The sequence below is a fragment of the Ranitomeya variabilis genome, chromosome 6, assembly GCF_051348905.1.
Source record: "Ranitomeya variabilis isolate aRanVar5 chromosome 6, aRanVar5.hap1, whole genome shotgun sequence".
Classification (NCBI taxonomy): Eukaryota; Metazoa; Chordata; class Amphibia; order Anura; family Dendrobatidae; genus Ranitomeya; species Ranitomeya variabilis.
The window spans coordinates 32,185,431-32,209,520 of record NC_135237.1 but is presented as its reverse complement, the minus strand read 5'-3'; positions in this window follow the sequence as shown (position 1 = coordinate 32,209,520).

The window sequence follows — 24,090 nt, the reverse complement described above, 5'->3', positions numbered from 1 at the left end:
GATTTCCTGCTCCATGAATCCGTGTAGAGGGACAATGCAGCTGAGTTTAGCTGCGTCACATTACAAACCCTTCCCTCATCTCTCCTCTTCTCATAGCGCTGTCAAGCCTTGACAGCAGATGCCAGAGAAGAGGAAGAGGGACCAAGGGGAGGAGAACTTGTAGGTTTGGAATGTACTCTGTATTATTGCTCATCCAACTTGAGAGCGAGACAAATGGAAAAACTATACTAAGGTCCAATAGCAGCGGACAGAAGGCGGAACTGAAACCCCCTGGCTGCATGTTACTTAGTAAAGTCTGGACCCAGGGACTAGGTGACGAGGAAAGGGAAAACTTGTTAACCTGTTCCTATCATAAATACAGCTGAGAGGCATGAGAGGGAAACATGGCTTCTGCAATTAACAATCGCTTCCCTATTTGGCTTGGGGTCCACCATGACAGGCCTCATCTCACGGCTAAGCGATTACAAGTTGTCCTTAGCACAACAGTCATTTGTGACTCATTTCTGGACAGGAAGTGGGGGAAGAGGCAGTGCAGCAGAGGTGACAGTGCTATGAGAAGAGGAGAGCTGATAGAGGGGTTTGTAACGTAACACAGCTAAACTCAGCTGTTCTGCCATTTCCTCTACATGGAACTTATTTGAAAGGTGTTTGTCACCTGTGCGCTACTCCTGTCATTTCCCAATCATGCAGGAGGTGAGACCAGGAGATCAGAGCTGTATCCTTGCATCTTTCACACTGAAAAATCTGCTCTTAGCTATGGTGGTGGTTTGTTTTTCTTTCCTTTGAGTGTTGCTGCCTGCATATGTTTGGTCAACATCATGAAGGGAGAAGAAGTGCAAGCCCCAAGTGAGAACTGTCTGATATCACCCACTTGGACTTAAAAATCGTACCTCATTAGGTGCCAAATACTTTGATAATGTCTCTGTAATGGCGCAATGGAGAGGCAAAATTAAGAAAATAATAATTATTCCACAAAGCAGCCACTATTACATAATAGTATGAAGTTCAATGTGAAACATTTGGTGAAAAATTCTCTTAAAAAAGCTCATTTTCAACTTAAGCATCATTCAACTGCTGATGGGGAAGAACTAAGCGGGAACAGGGAACAAAAGTCCACTGTTCTGGTTGTTGATGAAGGTCCCAGGAGATATGTGATCATTTGTTTAGGCTGGAACACCCCTTTAACCAGTTTGATCCATTGCTGATTTTACTCTTCACACAAGCAATTAAAATACAACATACAATTTCCTGTACAGCTGTCCTTCACATCACAGCGACCACGGCCATGTTGTTTGTCCATATACGTCAGCTTTCCCCATAATATATTTGTGTTTTCTTAAAAGTGATAAAGATAAAACTTGCTGAGACTCGTGAATCTCCCTCCTCATAGACCCATGTGAGAAAGTTCAGGACATCTCTCAGGACCTTCTGCTCTCCAGAATCATTAGTGCCGTCCTATTGTACATTCAGGATTCATTGTTCCCAGGCGTTAATAGCTTGATCCTGTGTGTATATAACTCCGATATCCTGGTCCTGTAGGTCACTCTCCCAAGGCTCCAGGAAGCTGACATATGTGGAATGGTTTGGTGATGACCTCCCACTGGAGAGCTGCCGGTCATTCCTTTACTGAAAGAAAAGTATCACAAAAAAAGTTATATTCTTGTACATAGGAGCAGTAGTATAGTAGTTATATTCTTGTACATAGGAGCAGTAGTATAGTAGTTATATTCTTGTACATAGAGGCAGTATTATAGTAGTTATATTCTTGTACATAGAGGCATTAGTATAGTAGTTATATTCTTGTACATAGAGGGCAGTATTATAGTAGTTATATTCTTGTACATAGAAGCAGTATTATAGTAGTTATATTCTTGTACATAGGGGCAGTATTATAGTAGTCATATTCTTGTACATAGGAGCAGTAGTATAGTAGTTATATTCTTGTACATAGGAGCAGTATTATAGTAGTTATATTCTTGTACATAGGAGCAGTATTATAGTAGTTATATTCTTGTACATAGAGGGCAGTATTATAGTAGTTATATTCTTGTACATAGGAGCAGTATTATAGTAGTTATATTCTTGTACATAGGAGCAGTATTATAGTAGTTATATTCTTGTACATAGGGGCAGTATTATAGTAGTTATATTCTTGTACATAGGAGCAGTATTATAGTAGTTATATTCTTGTACATAGAGGGCAGTATTATAGTAGTTATATTCTTGTACATAGGAGCAGTATTATAGTAGTTATATTCTTGTACATAGGGGCAGTATTATAGTAGTTATATTCTTGTACATATGAGCAGTATTATAGTAGTTATATTCTTGTACATAGAGGGCAGTATTATAGTAGTTATATTCTTGTACATAGGAGCAGTATTATAGTAGTTATATTCTTGTACATAGGGGCAGTATTATAGTAGTTATATTCTTGTACATAGGAGCAGTATTATAGTAGTTATATTCTTGTACATAGGAGCAGTATTATAGTAGTTATATTCTTGTACATAGGAGCAGTATTATAGTAGTTATATTCTTGTACATAGGGGCAGTATTATAGTAGTTATATTCTTGTACATAGGAGCAGTATTATAGTAGTTATATTCTTGTACATAGAGGGCAGTATTATAGTAGTTATATTCTTGTACATAGGAGCAGTATTATAGTAGTTATATTCTTGTACATAGGGGCAGTATTATAGTAGTTATATTCTTGTACATAGGAGCAGTATTATAGTAGTTATATTCTTGTACATAGGAGCAGTATTATAGTAGTTATATTCTTGTACATAGAGGGCAGTATTATAGTAGTTATATTCTTGTACATAGGAGCAGTATTATAGTAGTTATATTCTTGTACATAGGGGCAGTATTATAGTAGTTATATTCTTGTACATAGGAGCAGTATTATAGTAGTTATATTCTTGTACATAGGAGCAGTATTATAGTAGTTATATTCTTGTACATAGGAGCAGTATTATAGTAGTTATATTCTTGTACATAGGGGCAGTATTATAGTAGTTATATTCTTGTACATAGGAGCAGTATTATAGTAGTTATATTCTTGTACATAGAGGGCAGTATTATAGTAGTTATATTCTTGTACATAGGAGCAGTATTATAGTAGTTATATTCTTGTACATAGGGGCAGTATTATAGTAGTTATATTCTTGTACATAGGAGCAGTATTATAGTAGTTATATTCTTGTACATATGAGCAGTATTATAGTAGTTATATTCTTGTACATAGAGGGCAGTATTATAGTAGTTATATTCTTGTACATAGGAGCAGTATTATAGTAGTTATATTCTTGTACATAGGGGCAGTATTATAGTAGTTATATTCTTGTACATAGGAGCAGTATTATAGTAGTTATATTCTTGTACATAGGAGCAGTATTATAGTAGTTATATTCTTGTACATAGGAGCAGTATTATAGTAGTTATACTCTTGTACATAGGGGCAGTATTATAGTAGTTATATTCTTGTACATAGGAGCAGTATTATAGTAGTTATATTCTTGTACATAGAGGGCAGTATTATAGTAGTTATATTCTTGTACATAGGAGCAGTATTATAGTAGTTATATTCTTGTACATAGGGGCAGTATTATAGTAGTTATATTCTTGTACATAGGAGCAGTATTATAGTAGTTATATTCTTGTACATAGGAGCAGTATTATAGTAGTTATATTCTTGTACATAGGGGCAGTATTATAGTAGTTATATTCTTGTACATAGGAGCAGTATTATAGTAGTTATATTCTTGTACATAGAGAGCAGTATTATAGTAGTTATATTCTTGTACATAGGAGCAGTATTATAGTAGTTATATTCTTGTACATAGGGGCAGTATTATAGTAGTTATATTCTTGTACATAGGGGCAGTATTATAGTAGTTATATTCTTGTACATAGAGGGCAGTATTATAGTAGTTATATTCTTGTACATAGGAGCAGTATTATAGTAGTTATATTCTTGTACATAGGGGCAGTATTATAGTAGTTATATTCTTGTACATAGAGGGCAGTATTATAGTAGTTATATTCTTGTACATAGGAGCAGTATTATAGTAGTTATATTCTTGTACATAGGGGCAGTATTATAGTAGTTATATTCTTGTACATAGGAGCAGTATTATAGTAGTTATATTCTTGTACATAGAGGGCAGTATTATAGTAGTTATATTCTTGTACATAGGAGCAGTATTATAGTAGTTATATTCTTGTACATAGGAGGCAGTATTATCTATATATATAATTGTCTAAGGGTTTTTCTGTCTGTCTGTCTGTCTGTCCTGGAAATCCCGCGTCTCTGATTGGTCGAGGCCGCCTGGGCCTCGACCAATCAGCGACGGGCACAGTATCGACGTAGATGTCATAATGGTTGCCATGGCGACGATGATGTCATAAAGGTGTCGCTGGCGGCCTCGACCAATCAGCGACGGGCACAGTATCGACGTAGATGTCATAATGGTTGCCATGGCGACGATGATGTCATAAAGGTTGCCTCGACCAATCAGCGACGGGCACAGTCTGCCGCAAATTCTGGAATCATCATTGTCCATATACTACATGGACATGCATATTCTAGAATACCCGATGCGTTAGAATCGGGCCACAATCAAGAAAGATATTGCCTTCGGCTGTTACTACTACATATCAAAAGAGCTAAAACTTATGACGATTTGAAAACAGTTAACGGAGTATTGCACGATACATTTAAAGCTGCAGCTTTGGCTTTAGGACTTCTATTGGATGATACTGTGTGGAAACTTACTTTAGAAGACGCAGTTACCCTACATATGCCTAAGCAACTTCGTGAATTGTTTGCCTACATCTGTGTATTTGGACCGCCTACAAATCCAGCTCAACTTTGGACAAATTTTAAAGAACATCTAATCGAGGACATACGCTGGAGGATGAGGAGCGTATACTTGGTAATATAGAGGGGGATGCAGCTTTCTTGAAAGTACCCTCAGTAATTGAAATGAAGCATAAATATACCAATGATATGAAGCGCCTGATCACGATGTTGTCGTTTTCTTGCTGCTGCTGCTCCTTTTCTGTCATCCTCATTGGCGTATTTTCATTTACGACCCATTCTAAGATAGAAACAGGGAGATGCCGCCCATACAGGGAGACGCAGGCACGCACCCTACACAATGGCGGCACTTGACAGCAGTGGAGGACAATGATGATTCCAGAATTCGCGGCAGACTGTGCCTGTCGCTGATTGGTCGAGGCAACCTTTATGACATCATCGTCGCCATGGCAACCATTATGACATCTACGTCGATACTGTGCCCGTCGCTGATTGGTCGAGGCCGCCAGCGACACCTTTATGACATCATCGTCGCCATGGCAACCAATATAACATCTACGTCGATACTGTGCCCGTCGCTGATTGGTCGAGGCCGCCAGCCACATAGCGTTGTAGCAGTCTGTTAAACCGACTGCGTTACACTGCGGCATAACGCGGTGTAACGCAGTCTGTTAACGCTGCTATTAACCCTATGTGACGAAGTTTTTAATATTGTTGCTGCCTATGCAGCATCAATAGTAAAAAGACCTAATGTTAAAAATAATAATAATAAAAAAATTGTGCTATTCTCGATTGTGGCCCGATTCTAACGCATCGGGTATTCTAGAATATGCATGTCCCCGTAGTATATGGACAATGATCATTCCAGAATTCGCGGCAGACTGTGCCCGTCGCTGATTGGTCGAGGCAGCCTTTATGACATCATCGTCGCCATGGCAACCATTATGACATCTACGTCGATACTGTGCCCGTCGCTGATTGGTCGAGGCCCAGGCGGCCTCGACCAATCAGAGACGCGGGATCTGTCCTGGAAATCCCGCGTCTCTGATTGGTCGAGGCCGCAAGATTCCGCATCCTGAGCTTGTCTGGCGGCGGTTTGTTGTGGTGTCTCCTGTTGGCGACGTTGTCTGTGAGATTCCACATCCTGGGCTTGTCTGGCGGCAGTTTTTTGTGGTGTCTCCTGTTGGCGACGTTGTCTGTGAAATTCCACATCCTGGGCTTGTCTGGCGGCAGTTTGTTGTGGTGTCTCCTGTTGGCGACATTGTCTGTGAGATTCCACATCATGGGCTTGTCTGGCGGCAGTTTGTTGTGGTGTCTCCTGTTGGCGACATTGTCTGTGAGATTCCACATCATGGGCTTGTCTGGCGGCAGTTTGTTGTGGAGTCTCCTGTTGGCGACGTTGTCTGTGAAATTCCACATCCTGGGCTTGTCTGCCGTCAGTTTGTTGTGGTGTCTCCTGTTGGCGACGTTGTCTGTGAGATTCCACATCATGGGCTTGTCTGGCGGCAGTTTGTTGTGGTGTCTCCTGTTGGCGACGTTGTCTGTGAAATTCCACATCCTGGGCTTGTCTGGCATCAGTTTGTTGTGGTGTCTCCTGTTGGCGACATTGTGCAGCGCCCCAGAGTCCTGGTCATTGCAGTACTGTGGCTCCGCCACTAAGGGGAGCTATGGTACGTCTGATGGCACTGAAGGAGTTCATCTGATCAGGTATCACAGACACCAATACATTTCACCGCCGGGCCTCCAGGGGGAGCTAAGGGTTCTATTTACTAGGCCACTCTCCACACACTGGTAAAACTGGGGGTCAGGCAGGAAGTTAGACAGAAAGCTGACTGGATGGGAACCAGGCAACACCTTGTGGCAGAGGGTGTTGCGGGAGAAGATTCAGTAGGGTCCCTGTCAGGGGTGGGATCCTGACAGGGGCTTGGCAACTTGAGCGAACGTAACGGGACCGTGCCTGCTCAGCATAGCGGCGGTGCCCAAGAAGGGACTGGAAGCGAGATAGATTGTGCTGAGTGAGAAACGAGATCAAAGCAAGGAGGAGAATACCAGTAGGGGTCGTGCTGTAAGACCGAGGCAACATGCTACTGAGGCGCAAACAACCGGTGGCCGGAACGCCGAAGGAAGTATTTCTACATACAGCTTCAGGCAATACTTCGAACCTACGGCAGGACAGTCAGTCTCAGGCGGGCTGTCTCACCTAAATCACCTATGCAGTCTTGGAGGGCAATTTGTGGAGAGGGGCGACTCTAGGGTCCCGGAAGAGCTCCGAGCCTACCCGTCAAACGGTTGCCGTCCTAACTGTAACATCAGGGAGGGACGGAGGATTAGCAGAACATCATCTAATCGAGTTGTGAGGGAACTTAAGAAACAGACACAACAGTTGTGGGGACTTTCCGTAAGCACAGCAGGGAAGGACCACAATACATAGCGCTAGAAGGAAGGCACAGATTTCCACCTGTAAAGAGAACTCCGAAGGTGCCATTGGACCGGCCGGACTTGCGCAGCCTGGTTACCCGGACTCCAGACTGAGGACCCAGAGATCTTCAGTAAAGAGGTAAAGAGACTGCAACCTGGTGTCCTCGTTATTTACTGCACCGCACCACTACAGCTTCACCACCACCACTACCATCTATCCATATCTATCATCACTGCACTGTGCGCCCCTCGGCAGGGTCACGGACCGATCTACTTAAGCCTGGAGAATCAGGTCATGTGTGCCTTGGAACTGTGATTTATTGTGCTTGGGCTGTACTTTATTGAGAGACTGTGTATTGCCATTTGCTGCCAGAAGTTCCCGCCAAAAGCCGCCGCCATTGCTGCGCCAGAGAAGAAGGAGGGCATGCCATGGGAGGAGATTACCAAAGTGGCGCCAGAAGCGGCGACCGCCCCCTGCACCTCTTGTTGCAAAGCGATGACCTGCCTCAAAGCAGAGGACCACCCCCTGACCTGCAACGGCGGGAAGCGGGTGACGGAGAAGCTCGGCCCTGGAGAAATGGCGGAGTCCGATGCATGCACTGCCACCGACTATCAGACCATGCCGATGAACAGCAAGTGCCGGAACGAGGAAGGAACAATCCCGGCTTGCCCTCATCCACCAGAGGCGGACCCACGTCTACCGCAGCGGAAGGACCTGAAGTCCTTGGAACCGGCAGCGGAGCTGAGCCTACCCCTCCCTGCCTCGGGGCCAGCGGGGGAGGAACCGTGGTGGGCAGAGCCGCGTTCGGGGACCGCATCGGAGGAGCCGCGGTCCGAGCTGCAGCCGACTCCAGCGTCCTTGTCAGTGGACCGGATCGACATCGGTGGAATCACATCAGACGCAGGTACGGAAGACGCCCCTGCTCCCCCGCTCGATCCCGCTCCCGCGACCGACCCGCACCCCAATAGGAGCCGGCTCCTCTCGGCGGAACTAGTGGTGTTGCCCCCCGACGCCATGGGGAAGCTGGTACCGCCGCTGCCGACTAGGATGGGAGAACCCATACACGTGGGCCCAGACGGGGTGATCCTCCAATGGGACACCCCTCGGATTGGGCCAGATGGGGCTCGGGAGGAAGGGTTCACCCTTGCAGTGCTTACCTGGGAACAATACAAACAATGCTTGATTCTACATTGGAAGAGACAAAAAGAGGCAGGACTGACTGACTCGCCGAGAGTACAACCATCACCACTTGCGTGTGGTGAGGAGGATGTGGTGAAGCGGGGAACTGTGTTGGCCTTTCACCCGAAGAGGGGATGGGGGTCCATACAGGAACCGGGGCTACCCACTGACGTTTTCGTCGCTAGTTGCAACGTGAAAACTCCCTGCTGCAGCCGAGATGGTGACCCCTTGCAAAAAGGGGATCAGGTGACCTACACCCGTCATCGGAATGCGTACAGATGGTACGCCCGGAATGTTCGCCGCTGTGAACTTGGGAGAGTGGCACCTGTTGCTTCAACCATGATGGAACCGGGTGTGGCAGATCTTACCAACATTGCCACCGTACGTCTTATTGCAGCAACTGAGCTGGCAGCTAGAATCCGCCTTCAGGTTCAGGCATCAGGTGGTCTGACTGCACCGGGAAGATTCCCCAGTGACACTGGCGCGACATCAGCCATGGATCAAGGATTGAAGCCTGCGCAGTCAGGAGGTGTCCACTTTCGGCTGATGTCTTGCAACCTACTATGAGAATAAACCTCGATACCACGAGAATGTAAATAGTTCATTTAACTGTTTGTTTTCTAATCTTTCCTGCTAAACCCGTCTAGGGTTAACTTCTAAGGGGATCCCTTTGTTGACCCGGGATCCCTATTGTTTGGTTTGTTTTTCTACTTTTTGTTTCCTGTTATCAAGAACTGCCGCCATCATGAACAGTGCATGATACAAACTTTTTGTAAATAGTTTGCACTTTCTTAAAGGCGCTCCCTACTGGTTTTACTTAAAGAGAGACTCTTTGCGAAGATACCGCACCGGAGCCTTTTGATGAGTACGGACTGGTAGCCTGAGAAGATATGCTACCTCATTCAGACTTGGTCCCCTCTTAAAGGGGATGTGCATCGGTGTATTCATGAGTAATACTGCCTTAGAACAGTAGAGTGATAACGATGCCTTGAAAGAAAATGATAATGTTTACATGTAAGAGTTATATGTATTGAACTAGTTAATTGTAAAAGAATGCTGATAATGTTTCCCGAAGGAAAGTGAAAGTTAGAAGAAAGATGCAGTAGGCCCGTAGGGGTAGACATGGTGTCCTGCATAGTTGTAGTAAGAAAGTAATGATGGAAGTTAAGAAAATGTTGACCACGTTGATAGAAGATGAGGATAGAAGGCGAACCCTGAGTCCTCCTAGGAGCCATATGAAGATGGCTCAGTGTTCCTAAACTGAAAGTATGTTATGTTCTATACTATGTATAGTAGTTGAAAAGACAGAAGGCTCGGGCTGAAAGGAGCGGTCCTGTAAGAAAGGAGAGGCAGTAGGTCTGGCGCCGTTAGGACAGGCGGTCCTGCAGATTTAAAGAAGGAGAATGTAGCACAGTTGCTTAAGCCTTATAATGTGTATAAGAAGGTCTTTAGTGGATTTAGAGTGTGCATTCTTAAAGGAGGAGTTAAATTATTGTTCAGGAATTTGTATTAAGTAGAATACCCGGTTGGGTAAGAGAAGTTATTTATAGCATGTTGCTATGATATTTAACCGCGTTTGTAACGTTCAAGTGTCCTCACCTCCCATAAAGGGAAGCTCTGTTCAAGTATACCTATTGTTTTACACTCACAAATATTGTATGTCTTTTTGCTAACCTGTATTGTTGTTTTCTTCCCAGTCCCGGAGTACTGGATTTAACCGGGGGGGAGTGCAGCGCCCCAGAGTCCTGGTCATTGCAGTACTGTGGCTCCGCCACTAAGGGGAGCTATGGTACGTCTGATGGCACTGAAGGAGTTCATCTGATCAGGTATCACAGACACCAATACATTTCACCGCCGGGCCTCCAGGGGGAGCTAAGGGTTCTATTTACTAGGCCACTCTCCACACACTGGTAAAACTGGGGGTCAGGCAGGAAGTTAGACAGAAAGCTGACTGGATGGGAACCAGGCAACACCTTGTGGCAGAGGGTGTTGCGGGAGAAGATTCAGTAGGGTCCCTGTCAGGGGTGGGATCCTGACAGGGGCTTGGCAACTTGAGCGAACGTAACGGGACCGTGCCTGCTCAGCATAGCGGCGGTGCCCAAGAAGGGACTGGAAGCGAGATAGATTGTGCTGAGTGAGAAACGAGATCAAAGCAAGGAGGAGAATACCAGTAGGGGTCGTGCTGTAAGACTGAGGCAACATCCTACTGAGGCGCAAACAACCGGTGGCCGGAACGCCGAAGGAAGTATTTCTACATACAGCTTCAGGCAATACTTCGAACCTACGGCAGGACAGTCAGTCTCAGGCGGGCTGTCTCACCTAAATCACCTATGCAGGATTGGGGGGCAATTTGTGGAGAGGGGCGACTCTAGGGTCCCGGAAGAGCTCCGAGCCTACCCGTCAAACGGGTGCCGTCCTAACCGTAACATCAGGGAGGGACGGAGGATTAGCAGAACATCATCTAATCGAGTTGTGAGGGAACTTAAGAAACAGACACAACAGTTGTGGGGACTTTCCGTAAGCACAGCAGGGAAGGACCACAACACATAGCGCTAGAAGGAAGGCACAGATTTCCACCTGTAAAGAGAACTCCGAAGGTGCCATTGGACCGGCCGGACTTGCGCAGCCTGGTTACCCGGACTCCAGACTGAGGACCCAGAGATCTTCAGTAAAGAGGTAAAGAGACTGCAACCTGGTGTCCTCGTTATTTACTGCAGCGCACCACTACAGCTTCACCACCACCACTACCATCTATCCATATCTATCATCACTGCACTGTGCGCCCCTCGGCAGGGTCACGGACCGGGTCTAGCCACCGTGACAACCCTGGAGCAGAGACTCAGAGGCCCGGTACCGGGTACCCCTCGGCCCTGCTGCAGAGTGGGGGCGCTACAATTGTCTGTGAGATTCCACATCATGGGCTTGTCTGGTGGCAGTTTGTTGTGGTGTCTCCTGTTGGCGACGTTGTCTGTGAAATTCCACATCCTGGAATGTTGTCGTTTTCTTGCTGCTGCTGCTCCTTTTCGGTCATCCTCATTCGCATATTTTCGTTTACGACCCATTCTAAGATAGAAACACAGGGAGATGCCGCCCATACAGGGAGACGCAGGCACGCACCCTACACAATGGCGGCACTTGACAGCAGTGGAGGACAATGATGATTCCAGAATTCGCGGCAGACTGTGCCTGTCGCTGATTGGTCGAGGCAAAGTTTATGACATCATTGTCGCCATGGCAACCATTATGACCAATCAGAGACGCGGGATTTCTATTATGATATCATCGTCGCCATGCTGTGCCCATCTCTGATTGGTCGAGGCCGCCTGGGCGCGGCATGGGCGCCTGGGCGCGGCATGGTCGAGGCAACCTTTATGACATTATCGTCGCCATGGCAACCATTATGACATCTACGTCGATACTGTGCCCATCGCTGATTGATCGAGGCCTGGCGGCCTGGACCAATCAGAGACGCGGGATATCCAGGACAGAGAGACAGACAGAAAAACCCTTAGACAATTATATATATAGATGAGGATTGGGCTGAACACAGTAAAAAAAACTTGAAGCCAAAAAATGAGGAACATAAAGCAATTGGACAGTAGACTGTTAAAAAACGAAAACAAAAGCTGCCTGAGATGCATGCTGAGGTGCATGTCTGAGATGCAATATGCATGTCCCCGTAGTATATGGACAATGATGATTCCAGAATTCGCGGCAGACTGGGCCCGTCGCTGATTGTTTGAGGCAACCTTTATGACATCATCGTCGCCATGGCAACCATTATGACATCTACGTCGATACTGTGCCCGTCGCTGATTGGTCAAGGCGAATTTGCGGCAGACTGTGCCCGTCGCTGATTGGTCGAGGCAACCTTTATGACATCATCGTCGCCATGCTGTTCCCGTCGCTGATTGGTCGAGGCCGCCAGGCCTCGACCAATCAGCGACGGGCACAGCATGTTGACGATGATGTCATAAAGGTTGCCTTGACCAATCAGCGACGGGCACAGTCTGCTGCCTGGGCCTCGACCAATCAGCGACGGGCACAGTATCGATGTAGATGTCATAATGGTTGCCATGGCGACAATGATGTCATAAAGGTTGCCTCGACCAATCAGTGACGGGCACAGTCTGCCGCGAATTCTGGAATCATCATTGTCCATATACTACAGGGACATGCATATTCTAGAATACCCGATGCGTTAGAATCTGGCCACAATCTAGTAGTAGTTATATTCTTGTACATAGGAGCAGTATTATAGTAGTTATATTCTTGTACATAGCGGCAGTATTATAGTAGTTATATTCTTGTACATAGGAGCAGTATTATAGTAGCTATATTCTTGTACATGGGGGACAGTATTATAGTAGTTATATTCTTGTACATAGGAGCAGTATTATAGTAGTTATATTCTTGTACATAGAGGGCAGTATTATAGTAGTTATATTCTTGTACATAGGGGGCAGTATTATAGTAGTTATATTCTTGTACATAGGAGCAGTATTATAGTAGTTATATTCTTGTACATAGGGGCAGTATTATAGTAGTTATATTCTTGTATATAGGCGTAGTATTATAGTAGTTATTTTCTTGTATATAGGCATAGTATTATAGCAGCTATTTTCTTGTACATAGGAGCAGTGTTATAGTAGTAATATTCTTGTACATAGGGGGCAGTATTATAGTAGTTATATTCTTGTACATAGGGGGATTAGTATAGTAGTTATATTTTTGTACATAGGGGGCAGTATTATAGTAGTTATATTCTTGTATATAGGCGTAGTATTATAGTAGTTATACTCTTATACATAGGGAGCAGTATTATAGTAGTTATATTCTTGTACATAGGGGCAGTATTTTAGTAGTTATATTCTTGTACTTTGGGGGCAGTATAATAGTAGTTATATTCTTGTATATAGGAGCAGTATTATAGCAGTTATTTTCTTGTACATAGGGGCAGTATTATAGTAGTTACATTCTTGTACATAGGGGCAGTATTATAGTAGTTATATTATTGTACATAGGGGCAGTATTATAGTAGTTATATTCTTGTACCCAGGAGCAGTATTATAGTAGTTATATTCCTGTACATAGGGGCAGTAATATAGTAGTTATATTCTTGTACATAGGAGCAGTATTTTAGTAGTTATATTCTTGTACATAGGGGCAGTATTATAGTAGTTATATTATTGTATATAGGGGGCAGTAGTATAGTAGTTATATTCTTGTACGTAGGAGCAGTATTATAGTAGTTATATTCTTGTACATAGGAGCAGTATTATAGTAGTTATATTCTTGTACATAGGGGCATTATTATAGTAGTTATATTCTTGTACATTTGGGCAGTATTATAGTAGTTATATTCTTGTACATAGGGGGCAGTATTATAGTAGTTATATTCTTGTATATAGGGGCAGTATTATAGTAGTTATATTCTTGTACATAGGGGGCAGTATTATAGTAGTTATATTCTTGTACATAGGGCAGTATTATAGTAGTTATATTCTTGTACATAGTGTGCAGTATTATATTTGATATATTTCTCTACATGGAGGCGGTATTGTATCACTTATATAATGGCGGTGATAATGCAGTTGTTTTCCTGTTTATAGTGTGCAATGTTATTGAAGTTAGTGATAGTGTGAAGATTTTGTTGCACCAAATATTTTCTCAAACTTTGTTGTCTGGAGCAATGACGGTAAACCTTACATTGCACGCCCAGTGTTGATTTACAATCAGTATGTATGACCCTACAGCTCAGAGTCTTCATGGAGTTACCTGATAATGTTCGGATAAGTATAATATCATTTTCACTTTACAGGACACCAATCAGGCGGTAACTGAAATGACTGTCCGAGCGTGGCCGCGATAATTGCACAGGTCATAGTTTATCCTTGTCTGGGATTTCTGCATGTTAGATTAAGCAGAAGCCGCCGTGTGATTACTAATCAGCTCTAGAAGGACGTTTGGTTGAAATTCCCTAAGAGACAAAACGAGGCAAATTTCAAGGTGCGGAGAAATGTTTGGCATAATTTTTTTTTTTACAGAAAAACTGCTTAGAATTCATTCGTGACTGACAATTTTTAAAGGCTAAATTAAAAAAAACGATGACAAATAGCAAATTGTCCCTGTTACCTTGATCTACTTTTCAGACAAAGTTTAACACAATGTGTGAAACTGTCTACAAAAATAATAAGACCAGCGATATAAAGCAGAAGGGATGACGTAGCCCTTCCATAAGGAAAGACTAAAGTGGTTTTCGAGGTTTTCTGGCTTACGATTGCTTGAAACATCGAAAAATGTTTGCATAACTTTACATATTTTTACAACTTTTGTTGTTTTTATCTCAGTCCTGAAATTTTCGGTAACAGTGAACGGAGCTCGGGTTGAATGTCACTTTGCTAAATCTGGCCGACAAATTCACCATATTTTCCGCCACCAATGTCATGTGAATTTCGATGGCTCAAAAAATGAGCAAAATTGATAAAATTTTTATCGACGCATTGCACTCAGTGATTGGCTGCAGCATTATCGATGTGACCTCGGCACTTTAGATAAACCAGGAGCAGCGGCAGAGGCTCACGCTGGAGTCAGGTATGGCGAGTAAAGCGCCAGTTTGGGGGTTTTTTTCACAATAAACTACAAAATATTTCTTAAACGTTAAAACTCCTTTAAGAGGTGCACGACTCATAATTAATTTGATGCATCTTATTCCAGCACATTTTCATGTAAATTAATGGGCAAAAGACCAAAACCCCAGACCCATTTTTGTTGGCTATTATCCATATCCGTGTTGTAAGGCTCTGTAAAGGGTTGAACGTTGACTTATAGGATCATTACTTCTAGGGGGTGGCACTACAAATATAATTTTATTTTCTTATAGTAGAGAAGCTGTTATGTAAAATGTTTAATTCCATGGAGTAGAGGTGAACCTATTGGTACAAGCTGTGCAGCCGTAAAGGGTAAGTAGGACCATTTCTACATCTAAAGCAGGTGGGATTGTGCATTATGATGATTTATTGGACTGTTCTTACAGAGGAGTCTCTTCTGTCTATGTCCGCTCTTGCCATGGAGCGTTGGCAGTAGGCCTCCAGAAGAGTCATCGGACCCCCAAAACCTTAAGTTTAATATAGCACTGTAGTTTCTTGGAGCAGTTCATAAAATGATGTGAAATACCTCTCCGCTTTGGAGAAAAGTGTTGGGCCCACTTTTTACTTATTTAATTCAGGATTTTTATCTGCCCATCCCCCCATTCCATTTTACTTTACTACCATGGGACAGATTGGCCGGTGGTCCAGAGCTCATTGAAACCAACGCGGTCCCAAAATAGGAGCCACCGGGGTATCAAGTCCGTTCCTGACATTTCTTCCTCCTGAATCTTCTCCCATCTCTTCTTATTGAGAAGCGGAAGGAACCGCAGCCTTGAAGTGGAGACCCCGTAACGTTACAGAGCGGGGGGTCGAGTGTTGAGGAGCAGAGGGCAATGAAAAAAAAATTCTGCAATAACTGCTCTCCAAAACCAACCAATTAGAGAGGGGCTCGGGGGGAAGTTGTGCCACTTAAATTGCTTTAAAGAGGGCATTTTCTATCAAGAATTGCATGACAATGCAGCCAAGAACTAAACTGCGACATTTACAACTCATTTGACACTAAACCTGACAGTCCAAGGTATTTTTACAAAATTTGGCAGCTGTGGTTCTATGAGAGCAGAACACACCATAACATTGTATATGTCCAATAATAGCAAAGTAAAACTAAGCATCACAGAAAAAAAAACTTCTGCAATGGAAAAACATACAATGGAAAGTTCCCAGGACGCAACATGAAGGAAGTGTGGAGTATAACCCTCATCCTTTGCTGTTTTTGAGGTACCATCTGGAGCCTGAAGCCTAGGGAGTGACCAGCGAGATCTTTCTCCTGCTGACCCAGTCATGGGTAAAGCATGATCTTCATGGCTTCCTGTGGATAAAATGTCTGGGTTATCCTTTCATCATGTGTATTCAGCCATGTACTCGGAGATACATGCTGCTGCTGCTGCTGGTGTCTTTGAGGTCCCTATTAAATACATGCAGGCTTCTAAATTTAATACAGGCCATATGTTCTGTTAGGTTGAGGTATGAGTAGATGAGAAGCGCAACGGGCCGGTCGTGGTTCGCATTCCCTGTAATCAAGGTCAAAGTCTGGTGAATCAAGGACAACTAGCAAACATGGTCTCTCACTAGAACTGGTGGGAACGTCTTGAAATGGTATATTAGGGTATACTGCGGAATATTTTGGTGCTATATCAATTAAATTATTATTATTAGGAGTGTTGTCGGTATACCAGGTGCACCGATTCCTCTGTCGTTGACTGATTTTCCTGGTTCGGCTGGTATTAGTCCTGTCCAGGTCTAATTGTCAGTGAAACACAGATGTGTTCGAGTTGTTGTGGTGAAGGGTCTTATGTGAGTGGTGACAGCGCGGAGAATGAGGTGACAATGGTTCTTAACCAACAGCTATTTATTTGTTGAACGCCAACAAATAACGTTTTGATCACTTTTGAATGTTGGTTGTGCTTTCACACTCGTAGTAGCATGAGACGGACTCTACAATCCACACAAGTGGCTCAGGTAGTGCAGCTCATCCAGGATGGCACATCAATGTGAGCTGTGGCAAGAAGGTTTGCCGTGTCTGTCAGCGTAGTGTCCAGAGGCTGGAGGCGCTACCAGGAGACAGGCCAGTACACCAGAAGACATGGAGGGGGCCATAGGAGGGCAACAACCCAGCAGCAGGGCCGCTACCTCAGCCTTTGTGCAAGGAGGAAGAGGAGGAGCACTGCCAGAGCCCTGCAAAATGACCTCCAGCAGGCCACAAATGTGCATGTGTCTGCACAAATGGTTAGAAACTCTATGAGGATGATCTGAGTGCCCAACATCCACAGATGGGGGTTGTGCTCACAGCCCAACACCGTGCAGGATGCTTGGCATTTTGCCACAGAACACCAGAATTGGCAAATTTGCCACTGGCGCCCTGTGCTCTTCACAGATGAAAGCAGGTTCACACTGAGCACATATGACAGACAGCATGACCGGTTTGGCAGTGGGTCAGTGGTATGGGGTGGCATTTCTTTGGAGGGCCGCACAGCCCTCCATGTGCTTGCCAGAGGTAGCCTAACTGCCATTAGGTACTGAGATGAGATCCTCAGACCCCTTGTGAGACCATATGCTGGTGCGGTTGGCCCTGGGTTCCTCCTAATGTAGGACAATGCTAGACCTCATGTGGCTTGAGTGTGTCAGCAGTTCCTGCAAGATTAAGGCATTGAAGCTATGGGCTGGCCCGCCCATTCCCCAGACCTGAATCCGATTGAACACATCCGGGACATCATGTCTCGCATCATCCAGCAATGTCACGTTGCACCACAGACTGTTCAGGAGTTGGCGGATCCTTTAGTACAGGTCTGGGAGGAGATCCCTCAGTAGACCATCTGCCGCCTCATCAGGAGCATGCCCAGGCGTTGTAGGGAGGTCATACAGGCACGTGGAGGCCACACACACTACTGAGCATCATTTCCTTGTCTTGAGGCATTTCCACTGAAGTTGGATCAGCCAGTAACTTCATTTTCCACTTTGTTTTTGAGCATCATTCCAACTCTAGACCTCCGTGGGATATTAGTTGTGATTTACGTTGATAATTTTTAGGTTTTATTGTTCTCAACACATTCCACTATGTAATGAATAAAGATTTACAACTGAAATATTTCAATAAGAGATATCTAGGATGTGGGATTTTAGTGCTCACCTTATTTTTTTGACCAGTATATGTATATATATATATATATATATATATATATATATATATATATATATATATATATATATATATATATATATATATACTTAGCACCTACAACACAATATCAAATGTAAAGAAAATACAGTCGTTATAAAATGTCACTACTGGGCCCATCACCATCGCTACTCCCCAAGCAATATGAAGTGCCATACAGGCCCCAACAAGAGTCTACGTTACTCCCCTTTAACCAGGAAGTCCCGTATCAATGAGTCACTTGTCACACCCAACACGCTGGACACCTCCTTTTCCTGAAGCACGGCCCGGCTCTTCCCCCTCCTCTGTACCATACATTTGTGCCATGAGTTGAGGTTCATACAAATGTCCTTGTCCAGCAGTCCGATCGCCTCTCCCAGATCTTGCTCTGCTCATAAGACTAGGATCGACCATCTCTGGTCTCTCGGTACCGGGTTTAGTCTCTTAGGCCTTCACTTAGGTCTCGTTTCTCAGGTCTTCACTTGGGTCTGGACTCTCAGATCTTCACTCAGGTCTGGTCTCTCAGGTCTTCACTCGGGTCTGGTCAATTGTAATAGCAGCCATAAGCCAACTCCACTGCTTAGACAACCATCCTGCTACAGGTCCAGCTGCTGAATAATCCCCATCTTGGCCTTCCTGGGCCTTTTAACATTACTAACTTCACCACAGCTGTCACCTGGCATCTCCCCCAAATCTCTTTCCTTAGGGACGTGTACTTTGCTCTTCAGTTCCTACTAATGTAGTTCTCTCCGCCTTATCCTTTCTTTTCATCTTTGGCCAGCAGATGGCAATATCCTCTTGCAGACATTCAGTTTAGGCATTACTGTGTGTGTCTTCTCACTTATTCACACCCTTACATGAGGGTCTTCTCTGTGAAAGTCTTGACCAGGACATTGTCTCAACTTTTTGATCGGTTTCTCACTTGTTTCTGGTTCTCTATTGGAAGCTGAAAGCTGTCACCGCAGCTTTCGCTAAGTCACTCCAGTGCCTCGCAACAACTACAACCTAGGAGAACACCAAACACATTCTCTGCCCTCTTCAGGTTCTTACTCAAATGCTTCCCCAAGAAAACAGCATGCCTCTAAGGTATGGTGTTACGGGTTATGTGAATAAAAATCCAGATTAAACACCACTGCACAAACAGTAAGTGCAGGTTTACACCTCCAAACTTGTTTGCCGATGGGCGGTCATTTAATAGCGTAGTTATACAAAGCAGACCATGCTTAGGATGCTCACAGATCCATAGTTATACATGTTGACATAGGCTGCCATTGTTCTTGGCAGAACAGGCTCTGTTTACACTGGATGACGTGCTGCCGAGAATGATGAATGCTTTAAAATCATTTTTCTAGACAAACAAGTGGTTTGTTCATATGTCTGGTGGTCGGCACTCAAGATTATCATGAGACGACTGTTCCTAGAAATGCACTGTCCCGATAATCGGCCATTGTAGATTGAGCTTAAAGGTAACTTGTCAGGTCCAGAAATGCGATTTACCTTCATATATAGGGTTAGTCTGTCTTACAGGACTTACTGACTTACAGGAACAGAGGGTACAGGGAGAAAAATAAGTTTTATCTTACTTGTAGCCGATCAATTCTAGTCATAGGGTCGGTGCAGGAAGCTATAGCAATCACTATACCATGTAATCACTTCCCAGGACTTTGATTGACAACCTGCTCTGCAATGAGTGTGTGCAGCACATATATGTGTATGTGTGCGTGCAGAGCTGGCTGTCAATCAATATGCTGGGAATTGATTACAGCGACTTTATAGTGATTGGAGACTATTATCGTCCCCTGCACTGCCCTGATGATTAGAGGCCGACCCCCTCCACCGTAGCTGCAGCGTCAGTAACAAAGACAGGCATTATTTTAATGATATTTTCAAATTAAACCTGCATTTGCAGTTAAGTTGTAATTTTGGACTTGACAGGTCTTCTTTAAGCACAGTCATGAGTAAGGAGATGTTGCATGTACACCATCCAGAATATGAAGATGATGCAATGGAAACATGAGTTCTTTTTGGAATCATGTTATAATTTTACTGGGCGACCATTTATAATTCTTCACAGTAAACAGGAGGTAACGGTTTACAAGCACGTAGCTATGACACAATTCAGCTATGCCACAATTCAGAGCTGAAGTTGATTACAGGATTTATTCAAGCTTCTTTTCATCACACAGAATAATTTCTCCTCGTGCAACGCTTCATCAACATATATGAAAGTCTCTTTGCAGATAACTTCTCTTCAAACACCTAAGCAGAACTGTACCTTGCTCATGCAGTGAGTTTGGGGGAGGGGGATGAGTCTGGTACTGTAGCTCTCTCACTTCTATCTCATCTTATTTATTTAATTTTTACCAAAGTTTGGGTTTTTTTTCACCACTTAAATAAAAAAGAAGCTAGACATGTTTGGTGTCTATGCACTTGAAATGACCTGGAGAATCATAATGGCAGATCAGTTTTAGCATTTAGTGAACATGGTAAAAAAAAAAACCAACAACTGTGGAATTGCACTTTTTTTGTAATTTCACCGTATTCGTATTTGTAATTTTTTTTACAGTTTTCCAGTACATGATATGTTAAAATCAATGGTGTTGTTCAAAAGTACAAATTGTCCTCCAAATAACAAGCCCTCACATGGCCGTTTTGACAGAAAAATAAAAAAGTTCTGGCTCTGGGAAGAAGGGGAGCAAAAAACAAAAACACAAAAACGAAAATACCTCTGGTCATGAAGGTTTAAATAGCTAATATTTATCTAGCAGTTGTGTGAGTGGCGCAAAACCTGCTGAGCTACGGAACTGTAACTATTTACCAGTAATTTCCCTGAGTCTGCTGTTGGCGTGACTCATAAAGGCGATCTAAAAAATCTCAAAAAATTTCTATTGGTTAAATAAATAGCGTATTTTTATCTATCAGTTGTGCGACTGGTGCAATCTGTGCAAAGATAAGCAAACATCACAGTTTACAAGTGGCAATAATTTCATTAGTCCGCTGTTGCAGTGTGTCAGCAAGGCAATATAAAAAAATATATTTTCTATTGGTTTAATAAATAGGTGCAGGCCTGCTTCCTCTCTACTGCCATCTAGTGAAGCCTGCATCTACCTGCATTGCAGCAGCATGACAGGGATGGATCCATAGCACGAAATCAGGCAAGAAGAGGTAGTGGTTTGACCACAGGGAGAACTCGGTCAACTTTTCCACAGAGCCCCCACACTCGGCTAGATAACAGGCCAAGGGTGCGTTGTTCCCTTGTCTGGCAGTTTTTTCTGAAAGTCCTTCAGACAAAACAACTGTAATTTTCAGCATGTGCCAAACCAAGCTAAGTAAAGGCAAGAACACTGCCAACCTGAGCACCACCAGCATGCAAAAGCACATGGCTGCCAAGCACCCCAGTAGGTGGGCGAAATGCCTGGGTACAAAATCTGTGTCTGATGGTGATACCACTGCCCTTTCCCCTGTGTTACGGCCTTTCTAGTCTGTTGTCCATGAAGCAGGCTATGATGCCTCCTGCCCACAACCTGCAGTTGCACAGACACAACAGTCAGCAACCACGTCCAGTTCGTTGTCCAAGCACAGCATTTAGTTGTCCCTGCCCCAAAACGTTTAACAGAGAGCAGAAATATTCACCCACCCACATGCTGAAACGCTACCCACCCACATAGCCGTGGAAATGTAGCCGTCTCGACTTGTGGGAGCTGAGTCTTTCCACGACCTTTTGTTGGTGGCAGCCCTACGGCACTCGATTCCCAGCCAACAATATTTTTCCCAGTATGCCGATCCCGTGTAACATAAGCATGTGCTACATAATATCAGCCATGCTCTGGCCAACATAGTCACAGGGAAGGTCTACCTAAACACAGACACATGGACAAGTTCTTGTGGACAGGGATGCTACATTTCCCTGATGGCACACTGGGTTAACCTGGTGGAGTCTGGGACAGAGTCAGATACTGGGACATCACACATCTTACCCACACCCACAAGAATAGCGGGCCACACTTCCATCATGGTTTCAGTCTCCTCATATTCCAGTTCCTGTCTCTCCTCCTCCTCAGCGGAACTAGCCTCCCCATCACTCCCCAGCTGGGAAGTCTGCAGCAGTGCCTTGGCGAAGTGGCAGCACGCTCTGCTGTCATCTGTTTAGGTGATAAAGCTCACAACACAGACGAGCTGTTGAAAGGGATAAAAGACCAGACCTATCAGTGGCTCTTCCCGCTGAACCTCTAACCAGGTCTGGTTGTGTGCGTTAATGAGTGTTACTTGGTGGCTGCTTTAAAGTTTGGCAAGCTGGTACACGTTCCATGCATGGCCCACGTGCTCAACTGGTTGTTCAGCGGTTTTTTAAAACATAGCCTGACTTGCCAGACCTACTTGTCAAGGTACGCCGTGTCAGCGCACATTTCTCAAAGTCATCTCAGGCTTTCACCAGTTTAGCTTCGCTGCAGCAGCGATTCAATTTGCCTCAACACTGACTGATTTGTAACCTGCCCACACGCTGGAATTCGACCTTTCATATGTTGGCAAGGCTTATTGAGCAGCAGAGGGCAGTGTCTGAATTCCAGCTTCTCAATGCCCCTCAAAGTAACACTCAGCCCCCTCACATAACAACTGCAGAGTGGGTGTCAATCGCTGACATATGTGAGGTTCTTCAAAACTTTGAGTATTGCACCAAGATGGTGAGCGCTGATGATGTTATTATTAGCGTAACCATCCCGCTGCTCTGTCTATTAAAACGTTCGCTGCAGAATCTGAAAGAGGAAGCTTTGGTTGCCAAGCAGGTGGCTATGGAGCTAAATTTTACAGTGGCTGATACCAACAGCCCAGCCTCACACAATATTCTAAGGCCACATTGGGTGATGACGAGGAACAGGAGGAGGCTGGAGCAACAGGAGTTTTTGCTCTGCGCTACAGAGGGGACTCCCAATCCCAGCTTTATGCCTGTCCACCACGGATGGCCTGCAGAGGAGAAGGAGGAGGAGGCAATGCGTCGTGAGGAGGATAGGATGGTTAGTGTTCGAACGATACCCCTTAGACCCCAGTCCAGAGCCTCTCACCTAGACAAATCAGTTCTCATGCTTCGCACTGACGAGGGCCAACAGCCCGAAACACCGTGTCTGCGAATTGAGATACTGATTTGGCTTTTATCCTAAGTCATATTGCACGACTCGTTAAAGGGTTGATTGTGACTTGTAGGATCGCTACTTCCAACAGGTGGCGCTATAGAGTTAAGTCCTCTTTTTCTCAGAAGAGGCAATTTGCATACGAACTGGTGAGGACACTGACTTTTTGACTCATTGTAGTCTGCACATGTTCAGATGCCTTTCCCAAGACCTTCGAGTGAAACACATTTTGTCCAACATGAAATACTGGCTGTGCATCTTTCTTGACCCACAGTACAAGGAGAAATTTGCTTCTCTCATGTCATAGGCAGATGTGCCTTTTTCAGTGCATGTATGCCAGAGGGCCATTGTGGAAGACTTGCTAAAAAAGATTACCCTCATACAATGCTGCTGGCAGAGGTACCATCTCTTTTCACCCACAAGGATTACAGGAAAGGGCCATGCACATCAGGTACAATTCAGGGGGGGGGGGGGAATGTCCACCAAGTCGGCCATTTTCATGAAACCGTCACATCAGCAAGAGCTATCTGTGGGTGTAACTATGATGAGGAGGGAGAAGTTGACCAAGATGGTGAAGGACTACTTCAGTGACCATATCAGCATCCTTCCAGATTCTTCAGTGCCTTTTAACTATTGGTTGTCCAAGCTGCACATTTGGCCCGACCTCTCCTTGTATGCCTTGGAGGTGCTGCCATCAGGGCCGGACTGGCCATTTGGCAATTCTGGCAAATGCCA